At 35.8% G+C, this 7,854-nt stretch overlaps 1 long non-coding RNA gene across 1 annotated transcript in view; it reads right to left on the reverse strand.

Moving 5' to 3' along the window:
• Window positions 1–7,854, reverse strand: part of LOC148133404 (uncharacterized) — a 240,444-nt gene that overhangs the window by 97,935 nt on the left and 134,655 nt on the right. The window lies entirely within an intron of this gene.

The raw sequence follows: 7,854 nt of genomic DNA on the forward strand, positions 1-7,854 counted from the left end.
TGATGGGCAAAAAGAACAAATATGCTTGTGAAGGTGAAGGAAAATAAAATAATGGGAAGGCAATAGAAAAGAGGAATGAATTATCTCAATGAAACCAATAGAGAATCCTTGGAAGATTGGCAGATTATTCTGAGAACAGGTTGAGGTGGCAGGCACAAAAACATCTACACAGGTAGTCCTCGACTTTCAACAGTTCATTTAGTGACCATTTGAAGTTAAAACAGCAGTGAAAAAAAGTGACTTATGGCTGTTTTTCACATCCCGGTGATCATATGATCAAAATCGAGGTGTAGATTCATATTTATAATAGTTGCAGTGTCTGGGTTCATGTGATCATCTTTTGTGACCTAACCAACGAAGTCAATGGGGAAGGCAGATTCCACTTAACAACTATGCTACTAACTTAACAACTGCAGTAATTCACTTAACAACTGTTGCAAGAAAGGTCGTAAACTGGGGCAAAATTCCCTTAACAAATGTCTCATTTAGCAATAGAAATTTTGGCCTCGATTGTGGTCATAAGTCGAGGACTATATATTATGTAGAATTACACACTATATAACATTATATTCTGGGAATTTTCCATTTCTGTAGAACAATCAGACATCAATAATGCAAATTCCATTAATTGTTTTTTTTTATTATTTGTTGCTACAATATTTGCCATAATTATGGTTGTTCAAGCAATCCCAATTTAGTAGTAACCTAATACAACATTGCATATTTTTTTAGTTCCAGCCGGTGTTGGGAATCAAAGTTTTTATCACCAGTTCAGCGGGTGTGTCTTGGTGGGCACGCGCACCAAAAATGCACTTTGCAGGCACAGAGACGTTTGTGTAGGCGCAGAGGCATTCCAACTCACCTCCTGCAAGCCTGCACTCTCCCTGTCACTTCAGCAGCTGCCCCACGGCACTCTGTGCCGCATAAAGCAGTTGCGCTTCAAAAGCAGAGGATAAAGGTGAGTATGGAAGTCCAGGCAGGTGGGTGGGACCAACAGCAGAGTGACAGAACCAGTTTGGTCTCCGCTGCTCATTGCCGCTATCGGCTCGGTAGAACCAGACCACACTGGTAGAATACCACCACTGGTTCCAGCTGGTCTTCCTCAAAGTAGTCCTACTAATTGTCAAACATTGTCACACATTCTGTATGGTAACTGAGCCAATACATTGTTGATGCTAAATAACTGTGGTAGCAATCAAATGGCTATTGTGACATTGTGGAATTAGCTTAATTTTGAAGAGTAGCAAAATGGGTAGGTATTGAAAATATTCATTACTTCAACCCATCTGGAAAGCAAAGGGTAGCACAGACTGTTCTACAATTTTTCTCACCTACTTTTGTGTACCTGCAATGATTCTTCTTTAGGCTAGCCTCATCTTTTCCTTTCTTTGTAATTTCTTCTGTCTCTATTAACTGATCTAAATACTAAGACTTTTCATTTGTTACAAAGCTGAAGAAACATAGTTTGCAGTAAACCATCATGAACTAAGGCTCTAACAATCTGATTTGTAGAGGCTGAGCTGTAAACTTTTATTGAATCTCATCTTTACAGGTTGGATAGAGAAGAAATTCTTTTCAAATCTGCAGGTGACAAAAGATTGGGTAGCATACTTAATGCCAAGACTAAAATTAAGTTCAAAGGGTTAAAGAAATTGGTTGGAAATGAGAAAACAAGATTTTTCTTGCTCACTACACCATAGAGTAGAAGGATACATACCCCCATTTGCTTGGGATAGTACCTATCCTGTTCATGGGTCTTCATACCAATAGTACACCAAGTTACTAAATGACTTCTTTCATACAGCTGTTAAAAAGTGTGGAGAAGGTACTGGCTCTTGTAGAACCCCAAAAAGCAAGGACCTGAGATCACATCTCCTTTTCCATTACCCCTGATTGAATCAGCCAACTGAGAAAGGAGCAGAACCACTGCATTTCACAATCCCCAACTCATAATCAAAAGCTACTGAGATAACTAAGAGAATTAGGAGATGGCTTCCTTTTGATGGATATCTTGATGAAGAAACTGAATAAATATCTATTGGTTATGTTTTACTTCGGATTTCTGGACTGAAGAAATGGTTCCAGGTCATACTGCAGGATTTAGATTTGGGATCAGCTTAGCGCAGGTCTTCTTCCCACATCATATTTCATGAAGATATTCTATAAAGGACAATGGATTAAATCATCATGATGTTTAATATAGCACAGAAATTAGAACAGCAGTACCCATGGCTGGCTTGTAAAAAATCTTAGTGTTAATTCAAGGTGGTTTTAAAATGTGTAAACCAGTTTTTAATACATGGAAGTCTTTAATGTGGCTGAATGACAAGAAAACAAGACCAGTTTATTCACTGGCTTTGGTACTGCTGAAAAATATAATTAGAACAGTGAATAATATTAATTCTAAAGCATTGTATGCAATTTTGCAGTTTTATAAAAATCATACAGTATATACTGTAATTGTCATTTGCTGATCTGGAATAGATGAATCAATATTCTTCATTAATTCCTTCTCTGGTACCAGGGTTTTGAATTTTTTTTTTTTTAAATTACAGCAATACTCAGTAAATGAATCTTAACATTTTAGAAAGAACACAATTCTGACCTTGGCTGATTCAAATGCAGCCTAACTTTAAAAGTATTCGTTGCTGATAAAATCATCTATAATGAGAATTTGATCTGCAAGTGCTTATAAAGTTAATACTGTAGAGAAATGCAAATTACATAATAAACAGAAATATCTTTCAGTAGTATTCATTACAATATATTTTTGTCTTTAAGAAACTGCCAAGAATGTTCATCTTTCTGGGAAATTTTACCACAAGTCCACAGCCAGTTTTGTGTCTTTTCATGTTTTTCTGTTTTAAAAAAATCTGTCATGTTCGGCTTCACTTTAGCTGAAGGCAACTGTAAAATATTTTTTATTCAATGTCCCTGCTATAATATTTTAAAATTTAATTAGTTCTTGTATTTTCCTTCTCAACCACATCCACATCAAGAATGAATCGTCCCCTTTTTGCAACACAAACAACTGAATTGTTGGTTAACTTAATTTTTTTCCCAACAAGCTGATGTAATTGTAACATCAATAGGATAATGTGAACATACAATTTTACTTACTTGGCTTAAGTTGATTTTTTTAAATAGAATATTCTACTACAAATAAGTACAATTTTACTTTAAAAACTGTTAAAATTCTACTTTTGTTTGAAACAAACCTGTATATTTTATACAAAGATTGCAGATGTGTTTGTGTAATAGTGTGCTTTCTCTCTTCTCTCTCTCTCTCTCTCTCTCTGTGTATGGGTGTATATATGTATGTATGTATAAGATTGTTTTCATAAAATCATACATTTGGAAGGAATCTTGGAGATCTTCTAGTTCTTCCCAAGGCAGGAATCTTCAAACCATTCCAGAGAAATCTTTGTTTGAAAATTTCCATTGCTTTCAGTCAGGATATTTCTGCTTAGTTCAGGTTCAAATCTCTCTCTAAAGCTTATACCCATTGCTTCTTATCTTACGTTTGAGCGCTAAAGGTAGTCCTTGACTTACAACAGTTAATTTACTGACCATTCAAAGTTACAACGACAGTGAAAAAGGTGACTTATGACCATTTTTCATAATTATGCCCATTGCCGCATCCCCGTGGCTGTGTGAAAAAAATTCAGATGCTTGGCAACTGACTCATAGTTATGGCAGTTGCAGTGTCCCAGGGTCATATGATTCCCTTTTGTGACTTTCTTACAAGCAGAGTCAATGGGGAAGCCAGATCCACTTAGCAACCATGACACTAACTTAACAACTGCAATGATTCACATAACAACTATGACAAGAAAGGTCATAAAATGAGGCAAACTCATTTAACAAATGCTTCACTTAGCAACAGAAATGTTAGGCTCAATTGTGGTCATAAGCTGAGGACTACCTGTGTAAAGAATAAATCCATACTCTTTTCTTTGTGACATCCCTTCTAATATTTAAAGATGGCAATCATGCTTCTCTTCTTTTAACCTAGTTCTTTTAACCATTTTTCATAGAACTTGCAGTAATAATTTCTCGCCCAATGAAGAGGACTAAGGATCTTGAAAGCTTGCACATTTTTGTGAACTCTGAGTTAGGTTATTATGCTTCTGTGTATTTTGAAAATTGCCTTCTGACTGGAATAGCCTGTTTGGTGAAGTGGTTAAGGTGCTGGCCTAGAAACCAGGAGACTGTGAATTCTAGTCCCGCCCTAGGCATGAAAGCTGGCTGGGTGACTTTGGGCCAGTCATTCTCTCTCACCCAATCCATCTTACAGAATTTCTGTTGGGAAAGTAGGAGGAGAAAGAAGTATTATGTATGTTTGAGCCTTGTATTAGTTATAAAATAATAAAGGTGGGATAAAATTCTAATAAATAAAATAAATTCTTACAGAATTTCTGTTGGGAAAGTAGGAGGAGAAAGAAGTATTATGTATGTTTGAGCCTTGTATTAGTTATAAAATAATAAAGGTGGGATAAAATTCTAATAAATAAAATAAATTCTTACAGAATTTCTGTTGGGAAAGTAGGAGGAGAAAGAAGTATTATGTATGTTTGAGCCTTGTATTAGTTATAAAATAATAAAGGTGGGATAAAATTATAATAAATAAAACAAAATTCAGGAAATTCAGACAATGTAAACAGACATTTTATAAACAATTTAGAAATTCTGTAGTAATGTTAAATATACTATGCTTCTACCCTTTTGCATCTTCTCCAACAAAAGTGATTTGGGGATTAAAAAAACAAACAATTAAACATGTTGCAACGAAACTTCTCATGCTTAGACTAACATACCCTACATTTGCCACATATTCCTCTGCCTGTCCTGTCAGTACCATTCAATATTATCTGTCTCAGAGATTCAGGCTTTGGAGCTATTTTCCATAACTTTTATTTTTTTATTTTTATTTTATTTGATTTGCCAATTGTTTACAAGATAATAAGTATAAGTGTATACATAGTTGTGAATACATGAAATGGGTACATATAAGAAAAATAAAAGAATAAGAGAAACAATAGGACAGGGACGGTAGGCATGATGGTGCGCTTATGCACGCCCCTACAGACCTCTTAGGAAAGGGGTGAGGTCAATAGTAGACAGTCTAAGGTTAAAGTTTTTGGGGTTTGGGAAGAGACTATAGAGTCGGGTAGAGTATTCCAGACATTGACCACTCTATTGCTGAAGTCGTATTTCCTGCAATCAAGTTTGGTGCGTTTTACTTTGAGTTTGTATCTATTGTGTGCTCTTGTGTTGTTATGGTTGAAGCTGAAGTATTCATTGACAGGTAGGACATTGCAATGTATGATTTTATATACCATGCTTAAGTCCGACCGAAGACGGCGTAATTCAAGGTTTTCTAGTTTTAGAATTTCAAGTCTGGTGGCATAAGGTATTCTACAACGAGTAGAAGAGTGGAGAACTCTTCTTGTGAAATATTTCTGGACTTTCTCAATTGTGCTAATATCAGATACGTAATGAGGGTTCCAGACTGATGAACTGTATTCGAGTATTGGTCTAGCAAATGTTTTGTATGCTCTGGTTAGTAGTGTGATATTACCAGAGAAAAAACTTCGTAGGATTAGGTTAACAACTCTTAATGCCTTTTTGGCTATGTAGTTGCAGTGGGCAACTACATAACTACATAACTACATAACTACATAACTTTGACAAAATAGAGGAATAGCCATGAAGCCAAAATTATTTACAGTAACCTAAAGCAAACTGAGCTTCTTATGAAGCACTGACACTATTTTGGAAAAACATAGTCAATCAACAAGCAGTTAGTTAAAAACCATAAAGTAATAAAAGTAGAATACCAAGCGTAGGGAGAAGAAAAGAAGAGGATGGTTCTTTGTTTAAACAATTAAGAAGTCAATCTTCCAAAAGGAAATTGCTTCAAAACAGAAAATTCTAACCATCAAGGCTCTCCCATTTACTTCTATTAATTTTGGAAGGGGTGAATACTAAACCGAGTAGAATATGATCTAGTATTTGTATTACATTCTGTGACATCAGAGATGGCATGGCTTGTGGTATAGACTGCCTGGGCATTTTTAGTACCACCAGCCTTAACCAGGAGTTCCATCTTCTTCATTTGTTTCATATTTATTTCTTTATTTGTAAATTTTGGATGCTGCTGTTATTGATAGCATTGTTGAAGTGGTCTTGCAACTACAGTTTGATTTACTGTTCTCATACCAACTTTGTCTCATTTCAGGCCACGATGTACTAAAAATAATGTAACCCTGCTGCTTTTGATACCAAAAGCATCATCAGCCAGTCACAAAATTAGTCAACACGGAGAGGATCGGGATAATTCATCATTATGTCAGACACTGTATTGTTACCCAAAGTGCTGTTCACTCCTGTGGAAAGGATGTTGCTACAGTTTTTCTCTGCCAACTAAAGTTGCATCTGTTTGGTATCTGTGAAATCCTAGCATAGCAGATGTTTGCCTTTTCTGCCTTCTCTCGCAAAACTTAAAGCCCAGTAATGAATTGACCTCCTTCATTTGAAAGACAGAATAGAAGAATGTGCTGTCTCTGCTGAGAGGAAATAGAGGGAGGGTGTCTCCTGAGCACCAGTGATTCAGGAACTACTTTGTGGAAACCAGGACTATTACAGTATTATGGGGTGGATATTTTGCTGGCTTTAAATACTTAATAATGGTAGTATATGTACTTTATGAAGGAAGCTGAATACCAAATAAGCAAACCTGGCAACTATTTTCTTCTGATCTAGAGATTATGGTGTTGTTTTTTTCAATACCCATGATAGCTATATCCTTTAACTGAATGTATGTGTGTGCTGTGCACATATTAAATAGGGATTTACAATGGAGAGAAATAGATACAATTGCAGACAGGGTCTTTCTGAAAAGACATAATAATGAATAGGATACCGCTTTTTTTCCCTCTGAAATGAGAAATGTTTCAGGGATCAAAATGTGTACTGTATAATCTTGAGAGAGAAAAATCCGCAAAATCAGGAACAAGATCATGTATATCATACCCAGATCATGTACAGGTAATCCTCAACTTATGACCACAATTGAGTCCAACATTTGTGTCACTGAGATATTTGTTAAGTGAGTTTTGCCCCATTTTACAGCTTTTCTTGCCATAGTTGTTAAGTGAATCATGGCAGTTTTTAAGTTAGTAGCATAGTTGTTAAGTAAATATGGCTTCCCCATCGACTTTGCTTCTCAGAAGGTCGGGAAAAGGTGATCACATGACCCTGGGACCCTGCATCCATCATAAACATTAGCCTGTTGCCAAGGATCTAAATTTTGATCATGTGACCATGGGAATGCTGAAATGGTTATAAGTGCGAAAAATGGTCATAGGTCACTTTTCAGTGACATAACTTTGAACGGTCACTAAACAAACTATTGTAAGTCGAGGACTACCTGCGTATCATTCTGGCTGACTACCTGGATATCTTTAAATCTGTCTCATGACAAAGATATTCCTTCTCTTTGTTTGTAGAACAGAAAGATTCTGTTTGAATAGGGTAGAAAGGAAATATTAAAATAATGTCTTATTTTATATCAGTTTATCTGATTAGGTCTGCCATATTTGAACTGCAGAAATTCAGATAAGGAATAAGGGGCAGCTGTTAGTATTTTCTGTATTACTTTATACATATCTAGTGGTAATCCAGACATTTTCAGTCTAGATATGGGAGGCACATAGGTTATAATTCATCATTCAGAAACAGATAATTAACGGGGTAATATATGCATAATTAGCTAGTTCTGTGCACTTAGGTGAGAAAGCATTTCCTTGTAGCTGAGTGTATAAGCATCTTGCCTTCTGGGTAAAAAGCTTA

The sequence above is a fragment of the Notechis scutatus genome, chromosome 1 (genome assembly GCF_049901735.1).
Source record: "Notechis scutatus isolate UNSWTSFEM ecotype Mainland chromosome 1, rNotScu1.2, whole genome shotgun sequence".
Classification (NCBI taxonomy): domain Eukaryota; kingdom Metazoa; phylum Chordata; class Lepidosauria; order Squamata; family Elapidae; genus Notechis; species Notechis scutatus.